Source organism: Cardiocondyla obscurior, linkage group LG20 (genome assembly GCF_019399895.1).
Source record: "Cardiocondyla obscurior isolate alpha-2009 linkage group LG20, Cobs3.1, whole genome shotgun sequence".
Taxonomy (NCBI): Eukaryota; Metazoa; Arthropoda; class Insecta; order Hymenoptera; family Formicidae; genus Cardiocondyla; species Cardiocondyla obscurior.
In genome coordinates, this window is record NC_091883.1 from 4,019,267 (window position 1) to 4,032,316 (window position 13,050).

The 13,050-nt window shown below is 47.1% G+C and overlaps 1 protein-coding gene and 1 long non-coding RNA gene across 5 annotated transcripts in view; one reads left to right on the forward strand and one right to left on the reverse strand.

Moving 5' to 3' along the window:
* Bru3 (bruno 3) overlaps positions 1-13,050 on the reverse strand; it is a 535,780-nt gene that overhangs the window by 282,588 nt on the left and 240,142 nt on the right. The window lies entirely within an intron of this gene.
* Positions 7,745-13,050, forward strand: part of LOC139110321 (uncharacterized) — a 34,406-nt gene continuing 29,100 nt past the window's right edge. The window contains exons 1-2 of the long non-coding RNA XR_011546975.1: positions 7,745-9,073; positions 9,186-9,229. This is a non-coding gene — a long non-coding RNA (uncharacterized lncRNA). The remainder of the gene's footprint in view (positions 9,074-9,185; positions 9,230-13,050) is intronic.

Below are 13,050 nucleotides of genomic sequence, written 5' to 3' on the forward strand. Positions count from 1 at the left end.
AACTATAAAGCACCGATACGATTTGTATGGGGCATGGCGCCTGTAAATTGTGTGCGAGCCATTTGTGCGTTTATGAAATGGAGTGCAGTTACTAATGGTCGCGATAGTTTGATCGGAGAGTGCGGTTTACAATCGACGGGATTATTTTGCTTAAATCCGTGGACCCGGACGGGATTCGTTGGGCGCGACAAGCTATATTCCGCGTCTCGAGGATAAATTTAGAAAAGGACTCTTTGTGAAGAATTGACATCTAATTTCCGTAAATCTTGGAGGCCCCCTTTAAGAGAAAGGCAGATCCGAATAGTTTCGCGCTGATGGAAAAGTAAGATATACCGGCTTACAATTTACCGAATAATCAATATCTGTCATCTCGCCCCCTCGGGCGGTACCGAACAATATCGACGTGCATTTCGGTAAATTAAAAAGCATCGCACGTGCTGCAAACACGCATTTCATCTTTCGAGAGATATCGCCGAGCGAAAAGTGGACGGAGTAATCTGTAAGACGATATTCCTACCTCCCTTCCGGCCGTGGAACAAAGCCGCGTACACGGGGCGAACGACGCTGTGTGCGAGCACGGGCGCGCAATAGCGTGAACACTCTCGCGGCTTAATTACGCTCGCGTTGGTCGGTAAGCGACCTGCAGACAATAAATACCAAGTGGCAGTCGCGTCTTGCGCGCTGTAAATTCAAGCGAGGGGGAGGACCACCGCAGCATCCGCCGCCGCCGCCGCCGCCGCCCTGTCGCGTCGCTCGCGCGATACAGCCCCCGTAACACACAATATCATTTTCCCGGCATAGTCGGCGACCCTCATTTCTCTCGTGGGCTAGCAGTCCAATTTCACACCGTTGTAAATACGCTTCTCTTATTTTTGACATCGTCTTCAATTCTTCTTACTTTGTCGTCCCCCAGCCCAGCGAATTCCGCCGCCGCCGCGCTGCCTCGCGGTCGTCGAGTCGGAGCGGAGCGGGTGGATGGCTTCATTTATAATCATTTCCCGGGGCTGTATCTCTCCCTCTTCTTGCGCACCACCTTCCTGCTCTTTTACCCCTCCTCCCCCGTACCGCGCGCGCCCGTTTTCTCCTCCATTCGGATGGACGGAGGCTGAGTTACTTGAGCGTCCGTCAGGATCTTACGGCCGTCGTCTTCTTTGGCATTCATTAGGCACCATATCTCTCTCGCGCCGACGTTTATAATATCGGAAACAGGCGCGCCTAGTCGCTATACGAATATGTGAATCCTCGACGCATTGTTTTACAGGATTTTAATTTGATCTTCGGCGGAATATTACAACTGACAGCCACAATTAGCCCAGTTTTAATTTGTTTTGACGATAATTTATCTCATTCTGTTTATGTGCAAGCAACGCTAAAACGCTATAGGAATAAAAGAAAAAGATAGCTGTAACGTAACAGTATTAGCAAGGAAATATTAATCACGCGGCTGTCGACGGCTGCTCTCAATTGCATGAAGCAATCTTTTAAATAGTACCTTCGACGATTATTATCGCTCTCGTGCAATTCTGCTTGATGCACAATGAGTCGAGGATCGCAATTCGCTCACAATTTCAGTGAGACATGACATTAATCCAATGAGGAACTGTGAAAAATAGAAGCAGGAATCTCGTCCTGCCAATTGAATGTGAAACTGCTCATTGAAATCGTTGCCCCGGGGCGAGCGGGTTAATCACTGCCCCGTGACAAGCGGAACGTAATATCGCGAATCAAATTCATAAGGAAGTAGGTCACCTTCTATCACGACCGAGTCCCCTTCTCCCCCACTTTCCTTAGCGCCCTTTTCACTTCGAGATCCGTCCTTGTCCCATCGTTTCCTCTTTTGCCTACCGTCTACTTTTTATGCGCGACAAGAGGCGGATATTCATCTCAGAATCTTTCCACGGATGCGGAGCGCAACGATCGATCTATGAAATTATCTCGCAAAATGCGAAACATTAATATCGTCATTCGAGAGCTCGAGCAATGTTTTTTTTATTCCTCTTTTTTTTTTCTTTTTAAATAATATCTGGATTTAATGTGATTCATCGAAAGTTTGCAACGCCATGAGTAAAATATATTGCAACTTTATTATGGATGAAATACGAAATTTCATCATTTCATTAATATCGTAACAGTGCGATTATTAATGATAGTGCGGCATAATTAAATAGATTCAAGCGGGTGGATTAAAAATAATCGATAAATTATCTGCGCGAACGATTTACCGTTGCCCCCTGCGTTCGCTTACAATCAATATGACATTAGCCGGCGCAATTATGTTCTCGTAAAGTGCATTAATTTGATTTTGGTATTCCGCCGCGCGTTAAATTCAATTAAAATCGCCCACATTGACCTGTGACTTAAAGATTTTCCCCGTATCGCTTTGAACTCGGTGAGCCGTCTTTGGAATTTTAGATCGGTGTCGCGAGAAGCCTGGTATTCACTTGGTGTGTCGGAACACGACACCGTAGCTCCTATTATATACCGTTGGGCGAACACGAGGCGTTGAGGCTTTGCCCAAAGGCGTGATTGGTAATTGATTTTCAGGCTTCAGCACCGTGCTCACCCGTCTCTTGTCCGCCCGCAGCTTTCTCCGCTTTTCTCTTATCTAACTACTATCAGAATTTCGCGACTCGGCGCGACAAAGTACATAAAACTTTCAAGGTATACGCAAAAATAATAGGCGCGATATTAATTTTTTTTTTTTTAATAAGATTTAATTGAGACAACTCTGAGAACTTTTTTTAATAGCAATTTAGTATTTTCGAAATCCGCTCGTCCGAAGAATCGTTAAATTTATTACAGCACGGGCGATCTGTAATTATCGTAAAGTAAAGTGCGTATTAAATGACGTTTATTTGAACCAATGGTCTCCGGCTGTAACAGCGGATAACGCTGCGGTATCTACGGATGGCATTCATATGCCAAGAGCAAGAGTAGTTCTACTGGCGCTTGGTAACACTGCGGTATGCAGTTGATTATGGAGGCTATATGAAGGAGCTTGACGTGGCCTAGCATCTTGAGTACCCCATCCACGCTCGGGACAGTACTACCTCTTAGCCTCGAAATCGTGCGCGGCATTATATACGGCACGCTATAGTTAATTCCCACGGACGTTCTCAGGGGATGTCGAAGATTCATCACAAGACGTTCAATATCGCCTAGCCGGGTCCGAGATATTCCCGAATACCTGCCATTGTCTTTCGCGCCGCTTCTATGTTCAATCAGTTTTATTGCCACATCGCCGCCGCGTAATACTCGACTGGTTTTTATTTTCTCTCTTTTTTTTTTTTTTCTTTTAACGCGACATATTGTTAGGGACGCCCTGCACACGCACTCGATAAAACTTTTCTCAACTTCTAAGAGTAAATAAAAAATACTTTTGATATACGTAACAAAGGAAACGGTAAATAAAATAAAAATCATGTTTAAAAGCGTCATGGGGAAACGTTGAAACGGTACGACGGCGCTGCAAAACTACACGAGTCTCTCTGTCGTTGCCGTGGCAACGACGCCGGGAGCTTTATGCAGTTTCACAAAAGATTTTTCACGCTGTATTCAGCACGTCACCGAGAGACGTGATATTCCCGCGTCTCTCGATAGCCCCCGCGATCCTTTCTGCTTTTGCATCGTTCCAAGTTTACACAACCATCTAAACTGATCCGCCTGTGGTCCCGGTAGATCGCCCAGCTAATTCGAAAGTAAGGCGCGGATCAACGGGGTCTTCGGTCGGATGCTAGGAGGACGGAAACCTACGCAAGGAGCGCGACTGATACGAGATTTATCGGATAAATCGGATTTAAGTGCGACGTTATATCCCGCCCCCGCAGACGGATTCAACGAAATCGCGAACTATAGCGCGAGTAACAAGCCGACGTGAAAGACGCGCTGCTGGTAAAAGTAAGAGCGAGCGAGATAGTTTGTATCTTCGCGCTTCAGAAGGCTTATAATGAAACGCTGATGCTCCGTCAGACTAATTACGCTAATTGGCATAATACCTTCAATGGGTTTCCCAGGGTAGCAAAGTGCCGACGGTCCGATACTAGAATGTAACCCCCTAATGCCGAGGAAAATAGCAAACGGCAAATGGAAAAATAATCAAGCGATCCCTCGGCAGGTACTTGCGTGGGTGGATAGAGCAAAGTTTAGGGAAACCGGGTTAAGCTCCTTGGACGAACGGAATAACAACGGCTTGTTGACGTACCTCGTGATATATTTGCGTACAAAGTAAAATGCAATGAGAGCCGCGCATTACCGCCTTATAATTAGCCCACTTGCGATAAATTTTATATAAACATCTCTCTGCATTTCTTTTTCTCTCTTTCTTTTTTTTTTTTTTTTTTTTTTTTTTTTTTTTCTCACGATTTATGCAATTTTATTTAGAAATTCTATTTTATGAAGTGTTCCATGATCGATGTCGTTCTGCGGAGTATTAATAGAAATTTCTTTTTGAATCCCATTTAGTGACAAATTTCGCGAAACGCACAGCATAATTTTTCCGCGTTAGATCGAGAACGGAAGACATTTCATGGGACTAATAAAAAATGTATTATTCACTGTCAGATAGTGAAACATTTGCGTCTCCCTTTTAATTTTATTAACGTTGAAACTTCGCGAATATCAATGAAACGGATATAGCTCTAAGTTTGGAATCGACGTACTCGGAAAACTAAAATCATAGATCCCTGACTAACTTTACGAAGAATTTTATATCGCTCCATATACATCCCCGCGTATATTTCAGCGAAATGACACGCATTAAAAGAGAGGAGTTTCGATAATTTATCTCGGGCATGCACACAGACGTACACACAGCAACTATTTATTCTCCCTGCTATTCGACACGCAGTGTATTTTTTGCGCGCGTATTTGCCACCGCTGAGAAAGTCACATCAAATATATGGAGAAAGAAAAAGAGGGAAAGAGAAAGAGAAGAGAAAAAAAAAGGGCATTTGTCATCTTCATGTACAAACGAGAGTATATCCGAGACGCGGGAAAGCAACGTGAAAATTTCTTTAGCGCGCTGCGGAATGGTGTGCGAGGAGGAGAGTCGGGCTGAAAGATTCGCGTCACACGCTACCATTATCTGCACGAACCGAGCCGTAGATCGTTGAAGTTCCAAGTTTTAAAATGTGGGCCAGATAAGAGCTGCCGGCAAGGTCCACATCTTCCGATTCGAACTCACGAAGAAGTCGCGTATCCACTTTGTACATCGATCCTGTTCCCCGTTCCTATTCTCTCTCTCTTTCTCTCTCTCTTTTACGCTCTTTCTTCGCCATTCCTCGATCTTTTCCGTTCCGTCTCCCTTTCTCGTCGCGGACATGTCTCGTCTCCGTCGCGCCTCCTTTCCTTTCTCCTCGAGACTTGCTCCTTTCTTCCGCACGTAAAAGCGGACTCGAGAGTGAGTGCTCCGGCGGCGGCAGAAGTTCCTCCATTAACGATAACAATGAAAGATGGACACCGAGCCCGGGGTCCCGATCATTCCCCTGACAAACACACGCGTGGACCACGTTCGTTGTCAGTTCAGGATCAACGGAAATGGTGAATATCGCCGTGGCGTCGCGTCATAAAGCGTGCACCTCGACAGCGAACTTTCGCTTTGATCGCCGCGCTATAAATATGCCGCCACGTCTAGTGAGACGGCAAATCACAATTTATCGTTAGCTTTTGCCTCGGCTCTTGCTCTCGCTGCTACATATCTCTTTCAATATTTCTTTTCTCGTCTCTTTCGTTCGCGACGCTTTCAGAAGACGTGTCACTATTGCGTCCCTTTGATAGCGCGACTCGGCATACGTCGCCTCGTCCTTTCGAAAAAAAAATATCGGATGTGTCGTATATCCCTTTTTTTTTTTTCCTTTTTTTTCTTTAACCTCGCATGTTTACCGGCTGTACTCAATCTCGCGTTTTAACGGCTTCTCGCGTTCCTTCACTTTCATAATTGCTTTTAAGACTCGTAAGGAAATTAAAAACGCGCAAATCGTTCTGCCGCTGTTGTGTTACAATGAATTTATTTTACGTTTGCAAAGAAACAGAAATGAAATGGCTTTAGTCTCGGTTATCCGGACCGGAAAGCGCATCCATTAACAGCTTTGCTAATGGACTCGTTACCAGTAATATAACGCGAAAAAAAAAAAATATATATATATATATCACCGTAATATCCGCAGCTCGCAAAACGCAAACGAAACTTTTACCGTCGCCCAGCTTTCGTCCTGTGTAATTTCTCGAATTCCCGCGCAACAACGTCTCGCGTGCCTGCATCGAAATTTTTATCGATCAACGAGCAATGCGAGCGGATAAAGAGAGATTTCCCAAGTTAAGTGAAAGGAGGAACCAATTTGGAAGGGATCCCTCAGTCATCTGACATCTGCGGTTCGTTTTCATTCGATTGTTGTTCGCCCCCGCCCCCCGCCCGCCACCCCCAGCTACTCCTCCACCCTTCGTTCGCTCTCCTCCTATTCTATTCGGCCTTTTCATCGCTCGGCCGAATTGTACGTCATGAAACGAAATTTCCGGCAAGAGAATCGGATGAGGAGCAGAGCGGTAGAGATAGAAAGGGATCGGGGGTGAAAAGGGAGTGGAAACAGAGGAACTTCATACATGATTTCCCTCGAGTCTCTGAAGTGAAGCATTTCGGGCAATGCGCGCTCGTACGAGCGCGCGACCACTGGCTCGCGGCGTGGTATCTCGCTGACAAAGTTGCCCAATCATGCGTGCATTATGAGATTCGTGGACCAGAAGGATATCTCGACCGACGGAAAAAGTGGAACGCCAGCCGGACAAGGCGGCCGATTACGCCTATCCGTCGCGATAATCTTGTCGTCGAGTCGCGTGTTTTCTTGCCCGGAGATTAAATTTCGGATGCGCATCAATCGGGATGAAATATATATATATGTGTAAATTTATGTATGGACATGTAGGAACCCCGCTCGAAATCGTTAAAACGCGGTAAACGTAAGCCTAATTACATTAGGCAAAATTAATTAAACGGCAATATCTACAACGGATATTCTATATTAGATGTAATTCAATGTTCAGAGGTCGATTACACTGATTTGAATTAACAATCAGTCTAGATATATTTTTGTCGCAACCTCCAATTTGATTATTTGCCGAGCAGTGAGCCAGAAATGTAACGCTCGAAACGTATTAGGTGCGAGATAATTATTTCTAGCTAATAACGAGCTAGAAAAGCTAGATATCTAAATGTTTTTCGTTGCGTAACTAGTCTATTGCGCGTGTTGACTTATTTTAACGCGCAACGGCTTCGACGATCGTCGCGGTAGTGTGTGTACGTGCGTGTGTTTACATCTGACCGGCAGTTTCGCGTTCTAAGAATCCTAGCTCGCAAGGTGGAGGACGCGCGGACAGCGGACGGTAAGAACCGGTTCGTCCAGCGAATTCGGCAGTCGAGCGAGCCTCGCGACCATCGCGATAGTGTTAGTACATTCGTGTGTCAACATCTGGCCGGCAGTTTCGCGTTCTAAGAATCCAAGCTCGCTAGGTAGGTGGAGGACGCGCGGGCAGCGGACGGCGAGAACCTGTTTGCCCGGCGATTTCGGCAGTCGAGCGAGTTTTGCGTTAGGTGAGAATAAAACAGTAGACAAGTACGCGACGAAATACGTTCAGATATCTATTTAGAAACATGATCCGCGCTGGACAGTGACAAGACGACCGATAATAGACACATTTTGTTTCTGCACGATTTAATTATCAGCTGGAAAATTAGATTAGCTAAATCAATTTCCATTCGGGTGATTGCATTAATATGTTAGTTATCAAATCGTCAATTTTGAGGTCCTGTTTAATTTTATTATTTAATTAATATGTTTCAGGCAAAGACGGTCATCTAGACATTTTTTAGTCTCATCCGCAACCACCAGCGATCGTGTTCCGACCACAGCGCCAGCGCTCTAGGGAGTATAGAAGTCCCCAGCGCGCCGACCAATCACAGCGCGCCATCGATCGCCTGATCGGCCTAGTGATCTACGTGTCCCGTTGCGCAGCTAAGCAGGTACGCCGACCACGCGGTGCGCTAAGGTTTTCGCGACGGATTTCGAGGCATCTCCGGGTATCCTCCCACGATTTATCGTTGCGTACCTACGTCTCGCCTCGCCCTGGTGGCCCTGTGGCCACGGTGTCGCAGCACAGGACACCGCCGTTGTCCATACGACCGAGTACGTAAAGGTGACCGTCGTGTTATTGATTCCGTCGTAATAAATCCGCGTACTTGCAGTCGGGCGACAATTCGTGAGCATCGAAGCTCTCTCTCTCTCACTCTTCCGCGGTTGTCTCGGTCCATCTAGGGGCGCACCATCTACCGGTCAGTCTAATTGCGGAGTCTCGGTCGCGCGGTCGTGTCGTTAATCGCTCCGCAATTACGCGTATTTGTGACCGCGAATAAGATACTCTCGCAGTCGAAGAAGTGTCGACGTCGTCAAGTACGGAACGGACAATCATATTCTGTACGCCTGGACTATCGCACTCATCGTTTAGTGCTTCGTTTCGTGCGTCGAAAGAGAGTGCTCGGGAACGACAATGTGACGTCACGGGCGCAGCGCCGCGCGCGGAGCGTCCAGTGTGAATTGCGTCGCGTATTACTCGGACATTTCCGAGCTCCGGCTCCCATTACTATTTTTTTCGGCAAGTTCCGGAACTGCAATCGCGCGGGAGGAGCAGGAAGAGAACCACACCTCGCCCGTCTTCTTCGTCGCGGCCGGGATTCTCATCCCGTTTCGGACAATGGACTTTTGAGGGACTCGAGGAAGATAAAGTGCGCGAGGAACATTTGCATTCCGGCCGAGATCGAGAACTTAAAACGAGAGTGCGTAGACTATTCCGTATCGCGGCCGAGATCAAAAACTAAACGGGAATGCGTGGACTCTATTCCGTATCGCGGCCGAGATCGAGAACTTTACGGGGGTGCGTGGACTATTCCGTATCACGGCCAAGATCGAGAACAGAAGTGCGTGGACTCTTTCGCGAGTGACCAGTGCTAAGGAAGGATGACTTCACGTCCCATCTGAGAGGAGGAGCAGGCCCGGGGGGCATCCTGCACCGGCGGAGCATCTCTTAGGTAAGGATAAATTTTTTTAATAAAATCTTTGTTAAATAAAAAATTCTACTTTTTTTTTTATTAATTTTATTAATAATGAAATGTCTACATTAAATCTTTTTTTATGTTACAGACACCGGCTGAATTCAACACCTCCGCTGATGATCATGCCGATCGGTGAGTCGCTTAATTTTCTTTTTATAAATTGGGACTTTCCGAAGAATAGGGCACGCAAAGCGTGCACATGGTTTTTTTCCTGTATATTAAAAACGCAATTATACGCATTGCTAGGTATATCTCGTAAAAGAAATTTCTTATCGCATTTTTTTTCTCGATGTTAGTCAATAGAAAAATATGCCCGAGTTTAAGAATTCGCAATATCATTATCATTTATTCTCCTCTTTGATTTGTACACCGTATTTTTTAAAATTAGCGAAATAATGATAGGTCTCGTAATTAGATATTAATTTCCGTTCGAATAACTTCACCGCCTTCGTCCGCTCATCGTCGCAATTGTACTCGATAACAAAGAGCGAGCACGCGCCGTCCGTAGGCGTCGTTCCCGTTTATCTTTAGATTCAACGAGGCTCCCGATCGTGTCCTTAGGGATTGCGCGGACGACAATGCGTGACGAACGTATTGTCGCGGCGCGAATCTCGTTTGTGCCCTTCGATTCCATCAATCACGACCTCGCTTCACGCGAGCAGCTCAGGAACTTTAGCGGCGTGCAACGCGGAATCGGCGCGCGTATGCGCTCGCGAGTGTGGGAAGCGCCCACGCGATCCGGGATGCTGTATGGATGCCGCGTTGGTAAACGGACGGGACGGAGCGATTAGATGTTCGATCTGTATCAATATTTACTCCGCTTCGCTGCGGCGCGCCTTGCGCGAAATGGAAGCCAGACTTCCTTCATCCCCGACGTGTTTGCCCGTGCCGCGGAGCAGATACGCCGGATTCCCCGGGGAGGACGTGCCGCTAGTCCTACGGACAGGCTTACCCTTCGAGCTACAAACCGTTTCCTTTCCCGCGTCTTCTTTGCCCCCTTCCACATCTCTCGGTGGTCTCGCTCTCTCTCTTTCTCTCTCTCGGAAGCACGCTCGCTCGCTCGCTTCGCGTTCGCTTTACCCGTTACCCTCATATACCCAAGTCGTCTTACCCCGAAGCCCGGGTGCTCGCACCGGCACGATCGATCGGCCGGCATAATAAGAAGAGTAAACGGCAGGAGATATTGTATGCAAGATCAACCGGCGGGCTGCACTTGAGCGGATGCGCCGCGGCGGTCTTTTGCATTCCCTCGCTTTCTCGTGATCTCCCGAAATATTTTAGGAAATCGCGGTGGGCAAAGGGAAGGGCTCGATAAATATTCAAGATAGCGTTCTTTATTGGCGATCTTATAACGCATCGATTGGCGGAGATAGCTTCGCTTTTTTAACCGAGCGACGTCGAGGAAACGAACCGATTTTCATTAGGATACGAGGCTGAGGTACGCGGATCATCCTCGGTGAGCTAGACGACGAAGCGAGATCCGGCGCGACGTAGAAAACGGCAAGTAAAATAATGATACTCTGGACCGCCGCGTTCTAAATGGGAATTTGTTGGCTCCGCGCTCGCAAGAAAGATTCCGGAAAGTATTTCACTTAAGTTTCCGCGCCGCGCGTGAACGCGAAACAAAATCATCCGCGATAACTTCCACTTTAACTTCGCGGAATTCAAGGTTCTGACAGTTACTTCCATTTTAACTTCGCCCACTTCATCAATCATCCTAACGCAGTTTTTCCCCCTAGTCTGGCAATAACTCCCCGGTTTTGTTCCATTAGCTCACTCGATCGGATTCTTATCTTAGGAATACTCTACATGCACCGCGCACGTATATCGATGACGAATGATACGCGCGCGCATTCCTATTCCTTCTTCCTTCCGAGGCATCATTAATCAATTCGATCGCGGCTGACTGCGACGCGTCTCGATTATGATTGTCGTTGCGCCACGCGGCCCGTCTGTTCCCTCTCGTAAAACGAGCGGCAGCGTCTTTTCGCGTTTTTCGGGGCGAGTTCCCGTCGCGCCGCGGTTGATTTTTTACGGTCGAAAAATACTACCCGCGACACCGTGAACGTTACCTGCGCGTCGGGATATCTACCGCTCGCAGTTCCGGCGATGAAGCAAGATCGCAATCTGTACGCAACGCGGAGCGAATGTCGGATAATAGACGGGATAAAAAGAAAATAAAATAAAATAAAAAAAAAAAAACGCGGGGCGGTGTGAGAAAAGGGAGCGTGTCCTACGGTAGAGTTGGCACGGCGAAAGGCAACGCTATGTGAAGCGCGGCGCGGAATGCGGCTCGGTCGCGACACGGATAAAGGTACGGGGACGAAGATCGAGGAATGGAAGACCGTGAGGGTGAAGGACGAGGGAGAGAGGAAACGGGGACAGGGTTGAACCGGCGGAAAAAAATACTCCCGCCAACAAGTCTCAAACCCTGACTCACACCCGCGTACCCGCGTGCGGCATCGGGCAATTTTTCAATGGCTCCGGCCGAGCTTGAATTCTCGTTAATTTTTACTTTCTCTCGCCGTCCGCCACGGGGATCCGCCATTGTCCGCACGGCTTCGCTCGGAACCCCTACAACGATAACAGAGAAAATGCACCGGAGCGAGCACCCGAGGTATATCTACCTACCAACCTACCTACCAACCAAGCTAACGGCGCGAAGAGCTGTCGATAGCAACACTCTCCAATAAAGCGGATCCCTTCCTACTACGTGGAACAATCGTTGCTTGAGAGCGCACCCGCACAGCCGTCGTCGCGCCGGTTGTTTCACTGTTTTGCGGTTCCCTATATGTACGCGGCTCCGGCTGTTCTCGGACAGTAACGCAATTTCGGTATTCGACGTACGCGCGATGACAGAAAGAAGAAAAAGAAATAGGGGGGGGGAAAAAAAAGCACGGGATCTTGAGATCTCGGCTTCCGCATGTCGCGTATAATCGGTTCGCAATTCGAAACGCTGTTAAAAAAATCGCCGTGAATCGCAGCCGCAATCATAATCGCTTTAATCGATTAACATTCAACGACTCCTTTTCGTTACGTTAAAATCAAATCGGAATGTCTTTGCGGGCGAGAAGTCGATTGAAAGGGCGCGACGTTATCGGATTCCATGCGTGCCGTATATGGAGAAGCATTGATCGCTGCTACTGACCGCACAATCACGCTATCCTCTCCAACTCTTCCTCGTCCTCGCTGCCGACGCGTCCTTGTCGCCGACGCGTTCTCGTACCGTGACAGCGATCGACAGATCTCACGTCGAGGCCAGATCTCATCGCATGTTTCATTACGTTCGACTGTTTTCAATGATTTTTTTTTTTTTTCCCCACAACAGTTGTCTGCTCGAGTTTAATTGTATAATAAAACGAAGAGAGAGAAATTAACTGTTAGTTTGCAGCAAAAATGATTAAATTTTAATAAATCTTCTATTTAAATAATTATTTGCTTTTCATGATTGCTGATTATTTGTCATAATGCAAAAGATTTAAAAAATTAAAAACAGTCTAATTAATACACAGTAAAAAATTTATATAAATTAATCTCGCGGCTTTTTTTTTTTTTTTTAATTCTCACTTAATTTTACTTGCGCGAACGGATAAAAGGACGCGGTTGTCACGCGTGGTGGATCAGATCACGTTCGTCAAACCGCCGAGCTGTGCAGCTTGCGCGTACACGCGCGCGAAGAAAGCAAGAAAAAATTAAACATGCAGGATGTTACGCAGTTAAGCGCACCTGCGACCATGTAGAGAGAGTTACGTCATTCAGTTCCTTGAGTTCGCGCGAAACTTCTGCCGAAACTAACTAGTTTATACGGAATTATGTTTACTTATGCGCATCGCTAAAACTGCTCGCCGAAGTTGCAACAGCGGCGGGAAAATTCTCACGGTTCGATCGGCCCGCATAGAAAATTTTATTTCGCACGGCTAACGTCCCTCGAGTACATCGATAACGCGGCAGTA